The 18,052-nt window shown below is 53.5% G+C and overlaps 1 long non-coding RNA gene across 1 annotated transcript; it reads right to left on the bottom strand.

The window, feature by feature from the left end:
• Nucleotides 1–8,956: 8,956 nt before the first annotated feature.
• LOC132207915 (uncharacterized) lies at nt 8,957–17,907 on the bottom strand. The gene is made up of 3 exons (XR_009443995.1): nt 17,810–17,907; nt 15,601–15,738; nt 8,957–9,104 (listed from the first exon to the last, which is right to left on the bottom strand). It is a non-coding gene; the product is annotated as an uncharacterized LOC132207915 (long non-coding RNA).
• Between the last annotated feature and the right edge of the window lie 145 nt (nt 17,908–18,052).

Genomic DNA, 18,052 nt, shown 5'->3' with positions numbered 1-18,052 from the left:
ACTGGGTAGGGATGGAGCAAAGGACGGGGAGGGAGGAAGGGAGCGATGGACAGGGAGGGAGCGTGGGACGGGGAGAGAGGGAGCGAGGGATGTGGAGGGAGCGAGGGAGGGAGGGGGAGGGGTGTGGAAGAGAGGGACTGGGATCAAAGGAGAGAGGGATGGGGAGCAGGGGACTGTGGGATGGGGTGGAACGGTGCGAGGGACATGGGGGACAGATAGGCAGAGAGGGAGAGTGGGAGACGGGAGCGAGGAATTAAAGAATGGGAATTGATGGAGTGACGGACGGGGTGCCAGGGACGGGGAGCGAGGGTTGGGGGAAGGGAGGGAGTGGCAGGATGGGGGAAGGAGCGAGGGAGAGACGGGGAGGGACAGGAGGGGTTTTGGGAGGGACCAAGCGAGTGAGTGAGGATAGAGAGCAAGGGAGTGAGGGTGTGGGAGTTGGCGAGCAAGAGAGGGGGTTAAGGGGCAAACAATGGACGGGAAGCGAGGGAGTGAGGGACTGGAGAGGGAGCAGGGGAGGGAGTGAGGGATTGTGGAGTGATTGATAGGCAGGGAGAGAGGGAGCAAGGAACAGGGAGGGAGGAATAGTGAGCGAGGAATCGAGGGGCGGGGCAGGGAGGGAGCAAGCGAGGGTGTGAGGGACGGGGAGTTTGGGTGTGAGGGACGTCGGGGAGGGAGGAAGCAAGAGATGGGGAGGCAGGGAGGGAGGGACGAGGGATGGAGTGACAGGTAGGGAGCGAAAGAGGGAGAGATGGGGTGGAATAAGGAGCGAGGGAGGGATGGGACAGTGTCAGCGAGGGAGAGTCTGGGAAGGAGGGAGCGAATGAGTGCCAGGGACAGGGATTGAGATAGGGCAGGAGCAAGGGTGTGAGGTAGGGAAGGAGCGAGGGATGGGGTGGGAGTGAGGGAACAAGTGACGGGGTGGGAGGGAGGAGTAGGGAGCGAGGAGGGAGAAACCGGGGAGCAACGGACCGTGCGAGGGATGAAGCAAAGGACGGGGAGGAGGTGATGGACAGGTTGCGAGCGAGGGAGCGAGCGAGAGATGGAGAGAGAGCGAGGGAGGGACCGATGCATGGAGAGGGAGAGACGCGAAGCATAGGAGCAAGGGATGTGGAGCGAGGAACAGGGTGTGAGGCACAGAAAGGGAGTGAGCCAGGGATGGGGAAGGGCCAAGCGAACAGGTGGGAGCGAGGAACAGTGAGGGACCGGGCGGGAGCCAAGTATGGGAAGGCAGCAAGGGAGTGAGAGATGGGCAGGGAGCGAGAGAGAGAAAAGGGAAAAAGGAATGGAGTGAGGGAATGACGGACAGGGTGGGAGGGAGCGAGGCAAGGCGAGGGAGGGTGTGACAGATGGAAAACGAGCAAGGGAAGGAGCGAGGGCACTGAGAGACGGGGAGGGAGTGAGGGACTTGGGGGCGGTACGAGCAGCAGTGGATGAAGGGTGGGGTACGAGGAATTGAGGGAAGGGGATCAAAGGAGTGAGGACAGGGACCGAGGGACGGAGAGCATGGGAGTGATGGATGGTGGAAGGAGAGAGCGAGGGATGCAGGAGGGAGGGAACTTGGAAGTGAGGGACGTGAAGGCTGGGAGGGAGAAATGAGGGAGGGAGTAATAGGGAGGCAGTGAGGGAGGGAAGAGGTGGGTGCAAGGGAGGGAGAGAGGGGCAGAGCTCAAGCAAGTGAGGCATGGGCAGAAGGCAGCAAGGGACAGGGTAGGGAGGAAGGGAGCGAGGGAGTGAGGGCCGGGGAGGCAGGGAGTGAGGGACGAGGGACGAAGTGACAGGCAGGGAGTGAGGATGGGATGGGAGGGGACAGGGAGGGAGGGAGCACATGAGGTAGTAAGGCATGGGGAGGAAGGGGGCGAAGGATGAAGGTAGTGAGGGAGCGATGGACTGAGGGACTGGGAGGGAGGAAGGGAGGGGCTTAGAAGGACCAAGCGAGGGAGTGAGTTTCGGGGAGGGAGCAAGGCAAAAGGGAGTGAGTGAGGGAGTGAGTGATGGGGAGGGAGCGAGTGAGCAAGGGACGGAGCGAGGAAGCGACAGAGAGGGAGGGAGGGAGTGATGGAGAAGGTACAGGCAGGGAGGGAGCAATGGACAGGAAGGGAGGGACTGGGAGGGATGGAGCGAGCGAGGGAGTGAGGGACAGGGAGAGAGGGAATTAGGCATGGGGAGGAAGGGAGCAAGGGATGGAGGTAGGGAGGGAGCGACGGATGGGGAGGGAGGGATGGAACAAGTGATAGGGTGGGAGCGAGCGAGGGAGCAAGTGGGGAGTGAGGAGGGAGAAATGGGAGAACAACGGGCCAAGCAAGGGGCAGAGTGAATGACCAGGGTGGAGCAATGGACAGGGTGGGAGTGAGGGAACGAGGGAGTGAGAGATGGAGATAGAGCAAGGGAGGGAGAGAAGCCCCGAGAGGGAGAGACACACAGTGAGGGAGCGATGGATGTGGAGCGAGGAACGGGGAGTGAGGCAAAGGGAGGGACCGAGCGAGGGATGAGGAAGGACCACGCAAAGAGGTGGGAGTGAGGAACAGTGAGGGACTAAGTGACGGGGAGGGAGTGAGGTATGGCGAAGTAGCAAGGGAGCGAGAGATGGGGAGGGAGCAAGTGAGTAAGAGACAAAGTGACGGAAAAAGGATGGAGTGAGGGAGCAAGGGACAGTGTGGGAGGGAGGGATGGCAAGGGAGGGAGCGATGGACAGAGAGTGAGCAATGGAGGGAGGGTGGGACTGAGGGACAGGGCGAGAGAGACAGAGGGTATGAGAATGGGGTGGGTAGCAGGAGAGGGAGGGTGGGGAGTGAGAAAGTGAGGGATGGGGAGTGAGGGACCTGGAGCAAGGGAAAGGGAGTGAGGGAGTGAGGAATGGAGAGGAAGGGAGTGAGGGACAAGGAACAATGGAGTGAAGGACTGGGAGTGAGAGAGCGAGGGACATGGGGGAGGTTGGGGAGTGGAGGAGGGAGGGACAGGGATCAATGGAGTGAGGGATGACGATCAAGGGATGGGGAGCAAGGGAGTGACGGACAGGGGGACAGAGGGAGCGAGGGAGGGGAATGGAGCTAGCAAGGGACAGGGTTTTATGAAGGAGCAAGGGCTGGGAAGGGAGGAAGGAAGGGAAGGGGAGTGAAAGTCGGGGAGTGAGCAAGTAAGGTACCGAGCGAGGGGCGGGGACGGAGCGAAAGGCACAGTGGGAGCAAGGGGCGGGAAATGAGGGAGGGAGCAAGTGATGGGAAGACGAAGGGAGGGAGGGATGGCAAGGGAGAGACTCGATTCAGGGGAGTTTGGGGCCGTGAGTGAGGAGCGGGAGAGAGCGAACAACAGGGAGGGAGTGAGCAAGCGAGGGAAGGTGCTATGGATCGAGGGTCGGGGAGTGAGCGAGGTAGGAGGAGGGAGCAAGGGACAATGAGACTGAGGGGGGGAACAAGTGAGGTGAGCAAGGGACGGAGCGTGGGAGTGACGGACAGGGAGGGAGGTATGGGGAGGCATCTAGGGACAGGGAGGGAGCAAGGGAGAGAGAGATGGTGGGGGAGCAAGTTAGAAAGGGACGGAGCAAGGGAGCAACGGGTGGGGAATGAGGGAGAGAGCAATGTACAGCAAGGTAGGGAGCGAGGGAGGGAGCGAGGGATGTGGGTGAAGGATGGGCAGTGGGGGAGGTTGGGAGCAAGCAAGGGGGTGAAGGACATGGATTCAGGGAATGAGAGACGGTGGGGAGAGTGGGAGAGAGGAATGGGGAAGGCAGGGAGCGAGGGACAAGGGACGGAGTGGCGGGGAAGGAGTGAGGGAGGGATGGGATATGGGTAGGGAGCAAGAGAGTGAGGCATGGGGTGGAAGGGAGTAAGGGATGGAGGTATGGATGGAGCGAGGGATGGGGTGGGAGCAAGCAACAGAATGAGTGGCGAGTGAGGAGGAAGAAATGGGTGAGCAACAGACTGAGCGAGGGATGGAGTGAAGGAAGGGAAGGAACTGAGGGACAGGTTGGGAGTGAGTGACGGGGAGTGAGGGAGGGAGGGAGTGAGTCACAGAGAGGGAGTGACATGAAGTAAAGGAGCGAGGGATGGGGAGTGAGGAACAGGGAGCGTGGAATGGAGAGAGAGTGAGCAAATGATGGGGAGGGACTGAGCAATGAGGTGAGAGTGAGGGACATGAAGGAAGCGAAGTACAGGGAGGGAGCGAGGGATGGGGAGGTAGGGATGGACAGCGAGGGAAAGGGATTGGGGGAGCGATGGGTGGGGAATGAGGGACAGGAGATGGAGGGAGTGAGCAAGTTGGAGTCGGAGTGAGGGAGTCAGAGAAGGCGAGGAAGGGATAGGGGTAGGGAGGGAGCAGGGGATGGGGAGGGATGAAGGGAGCAATGGGCAGGGAGGGAGTGAATGATGGGGTGGGAGGGAGCGACGGACGTAGAAGGAGCGAGGGAGGGAGAGAAGGGAGCGAGGAAGGGATTGGGAGGGGCACAGAAAAGAGGGACTGGGATCAAGGGAGCGAGGGATGGGGACCAAGGGACTGAGGGACAGGGTGGGAGGGTATGAGGGATGTTGGGGGGAATGGGGAGCGGGGGAGGGAAGGGCAGGAAGCGAGGAAGTGAGGGACGGGAATTGAAAAAGTGAGGGACGGGGATCAAGGGATGGAGAGCAAGGGACGGGGAGCAAGGAAGCAAGGAAGAGGGTGATGGAGGGAGCGAGGGAAGGGTAGGGGCTGAGTGAGGAAGTGAGGGAAAGGGTGGGAGGGACCGAAGAATGGGGAGGGATCGAGGGAAGGGGAGGTAACAAGGGGCGGGGGGAGCGAGGGAGAGAGCAAGGACGGACCAACGGGGCAGTGGTGGACCGATCGAGGGACCAAGCAAGGGGCAGGGAGGGAGGGAGAGACAGGGTGTGAGTGAGGGAATGAGGGATGGGGAGGGACCAAGTGAGGGAGAGAGGACGTGAGGGAGAAGGGAGAAAGGAGGGGAGCGATGTGCTCAGCGAGGGATGGGGAGGAAGCAAGGGATTGGGTGGGGGTGAGGGAACTAGGGACGGGGATTGAGGGAGTGAGTGAGGAACGGGGACCAAGGAACAGGGTCCGAAGACATGGGGAATTGTCGGGGAGTGGAGGAGGGAGGGATGTGGAGCAAGGAAATGAGGGGCAGGGATAAAGGGTGTAAGGGATGGGGAGTGAAAGAGATGGTGCAGGAGGGGTGAGGAACGGGGAGTTAATGAGTGAGGGATGTTGGAGAGGGATGGAGTGTTGGAGTGAGGGACGGGAAGGTAGGGAGCGAGTGATGGGGATGGGAGAGTGTAAGTGAGTGATGGACGGGAAGGGAGGGGGTGAGGGAAAAGGAGGGAGGAAGCAAGGGAGCAAAGGAGACAGCGAAAGAGGAAGCGTGGGAGGGAGTAATGGGGAGGGAGCGAGGGACGATCGGTGAGGTGGGGAGAGGGAGGGAAGGGGATGTGAGGTGGGAGGGAGGGATGGGGAGAGAGAGAGCGAGAGAGCGAGGGATGGACCGAGGGAGAGATGGACGAGAAAGGAGGGAGGGAGTAAGGTACAGGGAGGGAGGTGGCGGGAGCAAGAGCAAGGGAAGGAGAGCGATGGACATGGGGGAGGGTCGGAGAGCGGAGAGGGAGGGATGAGAAGCGAGTAAGTGTGTAACAGGGATTGAGGGAGTGAGGGATGGGAAGCGAGGGATAGCGAGCAAGGGAGCGAGGGACAGGGAGACGGAGGGAGTGAGTTAAGGATCCTCCAACGGGGTTAGGGAGGGACCGAGGCTGGGGAGGGAGGGAGCGATGGACAGGGAGGGACAGAGAGACGGGCAAGGATGAGGGAGCACAAGACAAAGTGAGGGAGGGAGACACTGGGCAGTGGGATGGATGAGGTGGGAGGGAGGGAGTGTTGGGGAGGGAGGGAGTGAGGAATGGGTAGGGAGTGAGGGTGCGAGGGAAGGGGAGGGAGGGTGCGAGGGACTGGGGACCAGAGAGCCCAAGGGATTGGTAGGGGAGGGGAGGGAGCAAGGGAACGGGTTGTAGCGATGGACAGGAAGGGAGGGAGTGGAGGACAGGGAGGGAGGGAGGGAGAGTGGGACAAGGAGGGAGGGAGCGAGGAAGCTTAAGAGGGAGCGAAAGAGGAAACAAGGGATGGCGGGATGGGGAAGGGGCAAGGAATGGACCAGGAAGTGGGGAGTGAGGGTCATGGGTGTGGGAGAGCGCAAGGGATGGAAGAGGGAGGGAATGTGGGAGTGACGGTCGAGGATGCAGGCAGCATGGGACGAGCAAGAGAGTGATGTAGCGGGAGCGAGGGGTGGATGAGGACAGAGCAAGGGAGGGAGCGATGGGGAGGGTGGAAGGAGGGAGTGATGGATAGAGATGAGGAGGGAGTGAGGGAGGGACAGTGAGGGAGCGAGGGACAGTGAGCGAGGGGCAGGGGATGAGCGAGCGAGGGATGTGGTGGGAGAAAGTGAGGGAGGGATCGAGAGATGGGGAGGAAGCAAGGGAGGGATGGGGTGAGGGATGGTGCGAGAGACGGGGAGGGAGCAAGAGATGGGGAGGAAGCGAGGGACAGGGAGGTAGCTAGGGACACATTGTGGGTGAGGGAGTGAGGGAGGGAGCAAGGAATGGGGAGTGAGGGACATCGGGGAGAGGAAAAGGGATGGATGGGGAGCAAGGAAGTGAGGGACAGGGATTGAGGGAGTGAGGGATAGGGAGTGAGGGACGGGGAGCAAGGGACGAAGGGACGGGGAGACAGAAGGAGTGAGGGAAGGTGAGGGAGTGAGCAAGGGACGGGGTTAGGGAGGGAGCGAGGGCTGGAGACGGAGGGAGCGTGTGACAGGGAGGGGGAGTTAGTGAGCGAGGGACAGGGAGCGAGTGACGGGGAGCGGGAGAGTGCGGTATTTGGACGGAGGTAGCGCGCGATGGGGTGGAAGGCAGTGAGGGAGTGATGGACAAGGAGGGAGGGAGAGTGGGACAAGGAGGAGTGAGCGAGGGAGCGAAAGAGGAAGTGTGAGAGTGAGGGATGGGGAGGTGGGGAGCAAGGGAGGGATGGTGATGTGAGGAGGGAGGGAGTGACGCAGAGGTGGGGAGCTTGGGAGTGACGGCGAAGGAGGAACCAAAAGAGCAAGGGAAGGGGAGGGAGGGTGCGAGGCATTGTGGAAGGGAGGGAGCAAGGGATGGGGAGGGAGCGAGTGAAGGGACATAGCGAGGGACGGTGGGGGAGGGAGTGATGGACAGGGAGGGAGCAAGGGAGTGAAAGAGGAAACAAGGGAGGGCAGGACAGGGAGGGAGCGATGGAGGGATGGGGAGGTGGGGAGCGGTGGACGTGGGCATGGGAGAAAGTGATTGACGGGGAAGGGAGGGAGCATGTGAGTGAGGGATGGGGAGACAGGTAGCAAGGGATGAGGAAGGAAGTGAGGGATGGAGGGACGGGGAGGGGTGAATGAGCGAGAGATGGATGGGGATGAGGAGGGAGCGAGAAAGTGACAGAGGGAGCGAGTGAGGGACGGGGAGAGGGAGGGAGTGAGGGTCAGGGAAGGCCAAGTAGCGGGAGGGACATGGAGGGAGCAAAGAACAGGGAGCAAGGGACAGGGTTGGTCAGACAGGGAGGGAGTCTGTCTCTCTCCAGCTGAGCTTCAACACAAAGACAAACAACAATATAGTTTGCTGTGCTGCTTGGCACTTTTTAATGAACGTTAATTACATATTGAAGTTCTGGATGCAGTCAGTGGAATGGTGTCTTTTCTCTTTGGCCTGTGAGTTGAGAGAAACATTGACATGTTTCCCTGGAACCCACTGTGGGATAAGGTTGGATAAACCAGCACTACCCTCAGTCTGTTACCATAGTGACAGGCTGCTTCATTGCTGAAACATTGAACTGAAATGAGAAAATCCTGGATGGATTGATTAATGAGTGAATTTGATTGATTGATGAATTTGGGTAAAGGGATATTTCAGCACATTCTTCAGCTGCTGCCTGAACTTAGTCTGGGTCACGGCATAAATCGCGGTGTTTGTGCAGCAACTGAGGAGCTGCAGCATGAAGCCCAATTCCTGCACAAAGCGATCTAGATACACAGAGTCATACCCAAAATCATACATTCGGCCCCAGATGGAATACATCATTAATGTTGACCATAACAGGATGAAATTGGCCGAGATCACAAACAGTAAAATGATGGATTTTTTTCGATTTCTCATTTCTGTGTCACACTGACCGTCCCCATTGGTGTGAGCCCGGAGTCTCCTGCGGGCTCTGTTGGTCACTAAAATGTGTCTGACGGTGAAAACATTGAGCAGCAGAATCAGGAGAAATGGGAGAGTCGGGGTTAGAATGTGGTGGAGGAACTCGATTGTGACCCAGGCACGAGAGTCATAAACACCGTTTGTTACCTCACAAAACCAGGGGTAGTTCCTCAGCCGATAGTGAGCTGTGAGCATAAAATACCAGAAAATGTTCTTTAAACAGTTCAGTACAGTCACTGTTCCCAGAACCACAGCCGCCGTTTTCTCACTGCAATATTTACTTTTCAGCTTCTGGCAACAAATGGCCACAAATCGATCAAAGGTGAAAGTGACAGTGAACCAGACAGAACAGTCAGTGGCGGCATAAAGCAGGACGGCGTGGATATTACACACGCGGATGTACAACAGGAAATAAAACTGTTCCGGATAAACAACGGGAATGTGTCTCATTATCAGGTCGAGGATAATGACCAGCAGATCCGCCACTGCCATGGCCCCCAGGTAACGTCTGACACATGGAGACAATCCACAATCTTTGTAAAGCAGGGCGTAGATCGTCACTACATTAACTGTGAGGAAGGAAAACAAACAAATTATACATCAGCCTGGAGGCAAAGTTACCAGTTTGATTGAGGACCCAGTGACGTTTTCAAATGGATCACTGATTTACTGAATAGAAGCTGAAATAACGCGTAGTAATGTCTCAATTTGTTTTATTTTACAAAAAAAACTAACATAAAATACAAGAAACTCTCCCTCCTGAAAGACACAAACACATATCCATAAGGACAGATGGCTTCTAGAACATTCCCACAGACTCGATCACTCGAGAGCAGGCACAGGTCATTTCCTTCCAGTTCCTGATATCGAGGGTGAAGACGTTGCTGTAATGAAGGATTCTCTCCCAGTTCCCTGAAGACAAACGGAGGATGGAAATTTCAGTCTTTTCATCCACATTGTGGTCAATTTTTGTTTGTGAAGAAACGAACACAGGGAAAATGTATTCACCCGATTAACTGCCTGAGGGGAATTTGATACAGTGTCTCCTTCTCTCTGGAATGGGATCTTTTCCCTCGGGATCTTATCTTTTGTTCAATTAACTGGCAGCCAACTGTTCACAAATAATGTCGGTTACAGAATGTTCCGGGGAATGTCGGTTACAGAATGTTCTGGGAAATGTCGGATACAGAATGTGATGGAGTCAGAAAGATCCACATCACAAAGGCCCTTCTGTCCATCAGTTGTGGTGAGACCTACTCAGCCTTGCGGTGGAAATCTCTCCCCAAACTCAACACAGCTGGCAAACACAAATTAAAGGCATTGCCAGATCACCTGAAGTGGTCAGTTATCTCACATTCTCAATCCACCTCACAGAACCAGCCCAGACACCGCAAACTTCTGTTCAGCATGGAGCACTGTGCAGACCAGGCTAGTGTCCTGCTCAATACAACCCGGCAATCTGTCCAGAGTGGGACACTGTGCAGGCCTCACCAGCCAAATAGATACCAATCCAGCATGGGGAGCTGTGCAGACCACACCAGTGTATTGTTCTATAAACCTGGACCAGGTATCTCTCCAGCAAGGGGGTCTGTGAAGTGATCACCACTGAACTGATCTGTAAACCCGGAGCAGTTACCCTCCCAGCGTGTAGATCTGTACAGACCACCCCAGTGCAGTGCTCGGTAACGCTGCGTTAAATCACCTCTCAGCCTGGGGAAACTTGCAGCCCTTGCTGGAAGAGACAGGATGTGGGGCTCCCATCCACTTACAGCTCCATATCTCCAATGTGCCATGACAAGGGGTGCCATGGGTGTGAAAATCACTGCCAGAGAGAGATGGTGGGGAATCACTTTAAATACGAACAAATGGGATGGGTTGGATAAACAGACAGAGACGGGGAGATTGAGAGACTGTGTCATGGAAGGATGTGTTCACAACTTTAGAATGCTGACATGTAGACATACTCCCCAACACTGAAAACACTGCATGGATCCAACATTGTCGACTGATTCAATCTGGACACCTCACCACTTCCCCCTCACCTACACCATCACTAACAGCAGGGCCATGCACATTCACCTTCATTCCCTCCCTCACTTTCCCTCATTCCAGGAGGAACAGCCTGGAATAGGACAGAAAAGGCCAAGCAGGGCGATGGTGTTCCCCACATCAGATCCCTCACCCACCTTCCCCCGCCCCATGGGGAGGGCCCTGGAATGAGCCAGAGAGAACCAGGACGACCCGTGTGGAGATTTCAAAATATACACGTCCCACCGACCGAGTAAGGAGCAATGTTCAGTGAAGGGTAATTCTCACTTTAACCCCACTTTCAGTTCCATTTCCACCTGGTACAGCTTAGAAACCATGCCCCTGATGCAATCTCCCTTTTATATCGAGCCGGTACAAATGGAATCGCCACGGTCTCGGTGGGCAGGAGGGTGGGCTCACAACACATTGTCTGCACCAGCTCCCAGGAATATAGCATGGAGTCTCCCTCCGACACCTCCTCCTTCAGACAGCTCAGATACTGAAACTAACCTGTAATATTTACCAGTCTCCCAACTTGTCCTTACATCTTCACTAATCAGACATTGAAAATCTCACAGAGTCACAGTCCCCATGGAACAAATGAAATACTGTCACACTCACTGGAGTGAGCACATAGTGATGTACTGTCATGGAGTGACTCAAATAATGAAATGCTGTCCACGGAATAACAGTAATCCCAACACACACAAAACGGAATGAATGCAGTTATTAACAAACCACAGAACCAGAGAAATTCTGATAGGCTCCCCTTATTTGTGTCAGTATCGGTGTATTTGTGTGTGTATCTGTGTGTCTCTGTGTGGGGCAGGTCTGACAGTCTCTGAGATAATGGGAACTGCAGATGCTGGAGAATCCAAGATAATAAAGTGTGAGGCTGGATGAACACAGCAGGCCCAGCAGCATCTCAGGAGCACAAAAGCTGACGTTTTGGGCCGAGACCCTTCATCAGAGAGGGGGATGGGGAGAGGGTTCTGAAATAAATAGGGAGAGAGAGGAATGCGGACCGAAAATGGAGAGAAAAGAAGATAGGTGGAGAGGAGAGTATAGGTGGGGAGGTAGGGAGGGGGTAGGTCAGTCCAGGGAAGACGGACAGGTCAAGGAGGTGTGATGAGGTTAGAAGGTAGGAAATGGAGGTGCGGCCTGGGGTGGGAGGAAGGGACAGGTGAGAGGAAGAACAGGTTAGGGAGGCAGAGACAGGCTAGGCTGGTTTTGGGATGCAGTGGTGGGAGGGCAAGAGCTGGTCTGGTTGTGTGATGCAGTGGGGGGAGGGGATGAACTGGGCTGGTTTTGGGATGCGGTGGGGGAAGGGGAGATTTTGAAGCTGGTGAACTCCACATTGATACCCTTCGGCTGCAGGGTTCCCAGGAGGAATATGAGTTGCTGTTCCTGCAACCTTCGGGTGGCATCATTGTGGCACTGCAGGAGGCCCAGGGTGGACATGTCATCTCAAGAATGGGAGGGGGAGTGGAAATGGTTCATGACTGGGAGGTGCAGTTGTTTATTGCGAACTGAGCGGAGGTGTTCTGCAAAGTGGTCCCCAAGCCTCCGCTTGGTTTCCCCAATGTAGAGGTAGCCACACCAGTTACAATGGATACAGTATACCACATTGGCAGATGTGCAGGTGACCCTCTGCTTAATATGGAAAGTCATCTTGGGGCCCGGGATAGGGGTGAGGGAGGAGGTGTGGGGGCAAGTGTAGCACTTCCGGCAGTTGTAGGGGAAGGTGCCGGGTGTGGTGGGGTTGGAGGGGAGTGTGGAGCGAACAAGGGAGTCACAGAGTGAGTGGTCTCTCCAGAAAGCAGACAAGGGTGGGGATGGAAAAATGCCTTGGTTGGTGGGGTCGGATTGCAGATTGCAGGGATGTGTTGCGGGAAATGCGGGAGACACGGTCAAGGGCGTTCTCGACCACTGTGGTGGGAAAGTTGCGGTCCTTGAAGAAATCGGATATCTGGGATGTGCGGGAGTGGAATGCCTCGTCGTGGGAACAGATGGGGCGGAGGCGGATGAATTGGGAAAAGGGGATGGAATTTTTGCAGGAGGGTGGGTGGGAGGAGGTGTATTCTAGGTAGCTGTGGGAGTCAGTGAGCTTGAAATCGACATCAGTTACAAGCTGGTTGCCTGAGATGGAGACTGAGAGGTCCAGGAAGGTAAGGGATGTGCACAAACCTGGCTGCCCTGGTCGCCCCATTGTCTCAGCCTGTTCCTGCCCCACCGAACTCATCTCCACCTATCTGGACTCCATTTTCTCCCCCTTGGTCCATTAACTCCCTCCCTACGTCTGTGACACCACGCACGCCCTCTACCTCCTCCAGAACTTCCAATTCCCTGGCACCAAACACCTCATTTTCACCATGCATGTCCAGTCCCTATACACCTGCATTCCGCATGCAGATGGCCTCAAGGCCCTCCATGTCTTCCTGTACAGAAGGCGCGACCAGCCCCCTTCCACCGACACCCTCATCCGCCTCGCCGAACTCGTCCTCACCCTCAACAACTTCTCTTTCAATTCCTCCCACTTCCTACTGACAAAGGGGGTGGCCATGGGCACCTGCATGGGCCCCAGCTATGCCTGCCTCTTTGTAGGTTACGTGGAACAGTCCCTCTTGCACACCTACACAGGCCCCAAATGCCACCTTTTCCTCCGTTACATTGATGACTGTATCGGCGCTGCCTCTTGCTCCCCAGTGGAGCTCGAACAGATCATCCACTTCACCTACACCTTCCACCCCAACCTTTAGTTCCCCTGGGCAATCTCCATCACATCCCTCACCTTCCTGAACCTCTCAGTCTCCATCTCAGCTTGTAACTGATGTCCATTTCAAGCCCACCGACTCCCACAGCTACCTAGAATACACCTCCTCCCACCCACCCTCCTGCAAAAATTCTATCCCCTATTCCCAACTCCTCCCCCTCCGCCGCATCTGCTCCCACGATGAGGCATTCCACTCCCGCACATCCCAGATGTCCAAGTTCTTCAAGGACTGCAACTTCCCCCCCACAGTGGTCAGGAATGCCCTTGACCGCGTCTCCTGCATTTCCCGCAACACATCCCTCACACCCCGCCCCCGCCACAACCGCCCAAAGAGGATCCCCCTCGTTCTCACAACTGACCTTTAATGGACAAGAGAGTCCATTATTGGGAATAAACAGGAAAAGTGTGTTCAGCCACAAACAGATAAGCCACGATCTTTCTAAATTAAGCAGCAGTCTCGAGGGGCCAATTGGCCGACTGCAGCTTGTATCCTGTTTGTTATTGTCTCACTCCACCCTTCAAAGCTGTTACAGAGGAAAAGGATGTCCGCATTCAAACAGTCATGGTTGCTATCACAGAGACACAGATATACAGCATGAAAACAGACCCTTTGGTCCAACTCATCCACGCCATCCAGATATCCTAAATAAATCTGGGCCCATTTGCCAGCATTTGGTCCATTCCTCTCCAAACCATTCCGAGACATATTCCCATCCTGATGCCATTTAAATGTTGTAATTGTACCAGCCTCCATCACTTCCTCTGGCAGCTCATCCCATAAACACATCACCCTCTGCATGTAAATGTTGCCCCTTAAGTCCCTTTTAAACCTTTCCCCTCTCTCCTTAAAGCTGTGCCCTCTCGTTTTTGACTCCCCCAACCCGGGGAAAAGACTTTGGCTGTTTACACTCCTGTGTCCCTTATGACTTTACAAACATCTGTAAGGTCACTTGTCAACGATATTCTATTTTATTGTGTACCAATTGTGGCAATTTTTCCACACAGCACCCACAGCCAAAAATGAAATTAACCAGAAGCTGATCTATATTTGTGATGTTCTTAAAGGGACAGATGTTAACCAGACTGATAGGAAATCTCCCCTCCTCCTCGATACATTTCCGGGGAAAATTGAGCACCTGATTGAGAGGGCAGACTAGATTTATTGCTGCATCTAAAAGATAGCATTTTTGACCGCACACGATTCTACTCAAATGTCAGTCTATATCCTGTGCTTGTTTTTTAAACAAAAATTCAACCAAATCTAATAGCTCAAGGATCAGAATCATTGACAGTACAACCGCTACCTGATGATCTGAAAACAAATGGCCCTAATGGTGTAATGCTGAGCTCAGATACTTCTCGACAAGCAGCTACACACTGCAGTAGAGGCCCTGCAACCGTTCTGGGCTGCAACACAGCGAGTCCTGGTTCACTAACAAGAAATGCAGAATATAGATAATTATTTAGTTTCAGGTTGGAAAGCTGCGACCAATGGAATTCCTCGAGGAATGTTGTGAGTTCGTCAACAGTTTACAATCCAGATTAACGATTTCGATGAAGGGCTGATAGGATTGGAGCTCAATGTGCTAGTACAGCATTATAGTCACCCAATAAGATGACAAGTGGAGGGAGGCGATCTACACTGGTGTGTAGACACGGGGTGTTTGGGAGCAAACTTCCAGCAATGCAAATAAAACAGTATAGTGTGGGTTCTGGTAAATTTGTGTTTTGTGGAAAGGATAAAACAGCAGTAAATTATATGACTGGAGAAGTAACGCAGAGATCGGTGCTACTGAGTGATTTGTGTGTCCTGGTACAGAAATCATATAAAGTTAGTCTGAAGATGTCGCAAGTGATTTGGAAAGTAAATGGAATAGTGCTGTATCTTGAAAAGGGTGCTGGGTATGATGTTAGGCATGTTTCCCTGCTTCTGTACAGGGCATTGCTGACAATCCATCTCATGCTCTGTCTGAAGTTATGATGCACAAAACTAAAAAAAATCACAATGGCCTTTGAAGCTTTTCAAAGATGGTTCTCTATAGACTGTCCTGTGATGAAGGCACTATGTTATGGAGGATTAACAGTTTAGTTCTGAGAACCAGAAATATTCTTGACTATATAAGAACTTGAGGAATGTGTAAATGGTGAATACCTGACGGATAATTTGTCTTGATTGGGAGAATACAACTGGGGAAATAATTTAAAATATAAAACAGATTCTGAGGAAGGTTCACTTGACCTGAAACATTAATTCTAATTTCTCTTCATAGATGCTGCCAGGCTGCTGACCTTTTCCACTAATTTCTGTATTTCTTTAGGAGTAAGACACATTCATTTTAATATAGATGTGGTGAAGACCACAAGGCTTGTTATTTTTAAATTATGCAGGCACATATAAACATGTCTTTGAATCAAGTAGGCCCTTTTGTTGCTCAGGAAATGACTCTGTGTATGACAGCAGCAACGATGCGCCAACATGGAGCAGGGAATGTGGTGGAAACTAATAGCTCGGACAATGTTCAAGAGGACCTCACATGTTCATGTTTGGGGGTTGCATAGCATTATTGCACGATTCAACTCAGAGAGGGGAAAAGAAACGCAACCTACCTGAAAAGCAACAGCCTATCGCTCCCTCTCTATTTCCTTGTTCCACATCGCATCAATGTATGAGAGCTGAAAACGCACCAATCATCTTTCCCACTCATGGAGGATTCAAAATGAGGTTTAATTGGCATCTCCCACTGCCTGTAGCAAAGGAAATTCAGCTAAATCTAACAGTTCCAGGAAATAATCCCATTGCCAACAACTTGTGTGAGCAGAATAAATTTGGAAGCAGAATAACATTTGGGACAATCTCTCATATTTTTCCTTTTATCATGAGCTCAACTGTTACGTGGACAAAGATTTTTTCAAATTAATATTTCAGCTTGTCATCAAATATTCGTGTGTGTGTGTGTGTGTGTGTGTGTGTGTGCGTGTGTGTGTCTTTCTTCTTTGCATCATAGTTTGAGTAAAATTGGTTTGGTCATAAATGTGTCATTTTAGCAGATTCAAGAAAACTGTCTGACTCTTTCCTTACACTGACCCTGACCCAGTCTGAGACCGATATTATCAGCCACATCACCAACCTGTTTACATTTAAAATTTGTAGTGATCAGGGGAGAGATGGGACTGGAAAAGGGACCCGGCAAGCCAGTGCGCCAGAGACCAGTGAGCCTGACATGAGAGCTGGATAAGTTGTTAGAGGGGATTCTGAGGGATAGGATTTACATGCACTTGGAAAAGCAAGAAGTGAATAGGGATAGTAAACATTGCTTTGTGCAGTGTAAATCACATCTCACTAACTTGATTATTTTGAAGAGGTGATAAAGAAGGTTGATGAAGGCAGTGTGGCAGACATTTTCCAAATCGGCTTCAGGAAGGTGTTCCATAACGTTCAGAATGGGAGACAGATTAGTAATGGGTAATCACATGGGATCCAGGGGGAGCTAGTCAATTGAATTCAAAATTGGCTTGAAGGTGGAGGATTGTTTTATAGACTGGAGACCAGTGACCAGCGGTGTGCCGCAAATATCAGCGCTGAGTTCACTGCTTTCCATCATTAATATAAAGGATTTGAATGTGAACATCAGAGGCTCATTTCAAGCTCACTGACTCCCACAGCTATCTGGAAATCACCTCCTCCCACCCACCTTCCTGCAAAAATACCATCGCCTATTCCCAATTCCTCCGCAAATGCTCCCAAGATGAGGAATTCCAACCCTGTACATCTCAGATGTCCTCGTTTTTCAAGGACCACAACCTCCCCCTACTCAGTGGTTGAGAACACACTCGACCGCGTCTCCCACATTTTGAACAACTCATCCCTCACACCCCGTCCCCACCCTTATCTGCTTTCCGGATGGTCTACTCTCTCCGTGGCTCTCTTGTCCGCTCCACACTCTCCTCAAACCTACCACACCCGGCACTTTTCCCTGCAACTTCAGAAAGTTCTCCACCTGCCCCTACCCCTCCCCTCGACCCCAGGCTGCACATCTGCTAATGTGGTATACTGCATCCGCTGTTCCCATTGTGGCTCTGCTACATCGGAGAAACCAAGTGGAGGCTTGGGGACAGCTTTGCAGATCACCCATGCTCGGTTCGCACTAAATAACTCCCCCTCCCATTCTGCAAATGACGTGTCCATCCTGGGCCTCCTGCAGTGCCACAACGATGCCACCTGAAGGTTACAGGAACAGCATCCAGCCTCACATTTTATTATCTTGGAATCCTCCAGCATCTGCAGTTCCCATTATCTCTGCAACTCATATTCCGCTTGGGAACACTGCAGTCCAATGGTATCAATGTGGACTTTACAAGCTCCAAAATCTCCCCTCCCCCACTGCATCCCAAAACCAGCCCAGCTCGTCCCCGCCTCTCTAACCTGTTCTTCCACTCACCTGTCCCCTCCTCCCACCTCAAGCCACACCCCCATCTCATACCTACAAACCTCATCCCGATCCCTTGACCAGTCCGTCCTTCCCGACTGCCCTATCCCCTACCTACCTCCTCACCTACACTCACCTTTACTGGCTCCATCCCTGCCTCTTTGACCTGCCTGCCTCCTCTCCACCTATCTTCTCCTACGCAGCAGCAGCTACGCACTGATGATGTCTTCTCGACTGGAGACGAAACGTTTGCAATTCATTTGCCAAACTCGGGGAACAAACCAACAGCCAACTATCTTCTCCTCTATCCATCTTCAGTCCGTCTCCCTATTTATTCCAGAACCCTCTCCCATCCCCCTTTTCTGATGAAGGGTCTAGGCCCGAAATACCAGCTTTTGTGCCCCTGAGATGCTGCTTGTCCTGCTGTGTCCATCCAGCTCCACAGCTTGTTATCTCAGACTCTCCAGCTTCCGCAGTTCCCATTGTCTCCCCCTGATTGGTGGAAGAATAACCCCGCCCACCCGCCGCGTGGATGACGTCAACAAAAAGAAAGACCAGCGGGTCCGGCAGCTTCTGTGACGGAGTAAACACAATCGACATTTCGAGTCCGGTGATTCTGACTTAGAACTGGG

The sequence above is a fragment of the Stegostoma tigrinum genome, unplaced genomic scaffold, assembly GCF_030684315.1.
Source record: "Stegostoma tigrinum isolate sSteTig4 unplaced genomic scaffold, sSteTig4.hap1 scaffold_203, whole genome shotgun sequence".
Lineage (NCBI taxonomy): Eukaryota > Metazoa > Chordata > Chondrichthyes > Orectolobiformes > Stegostomatidae > Stegostoma > Stegostoma tigrinum.
Note: the sequence above shows the minus strand (reverse complement) of the source record. Positions and strands in the feature narration are given on the sequence as shown.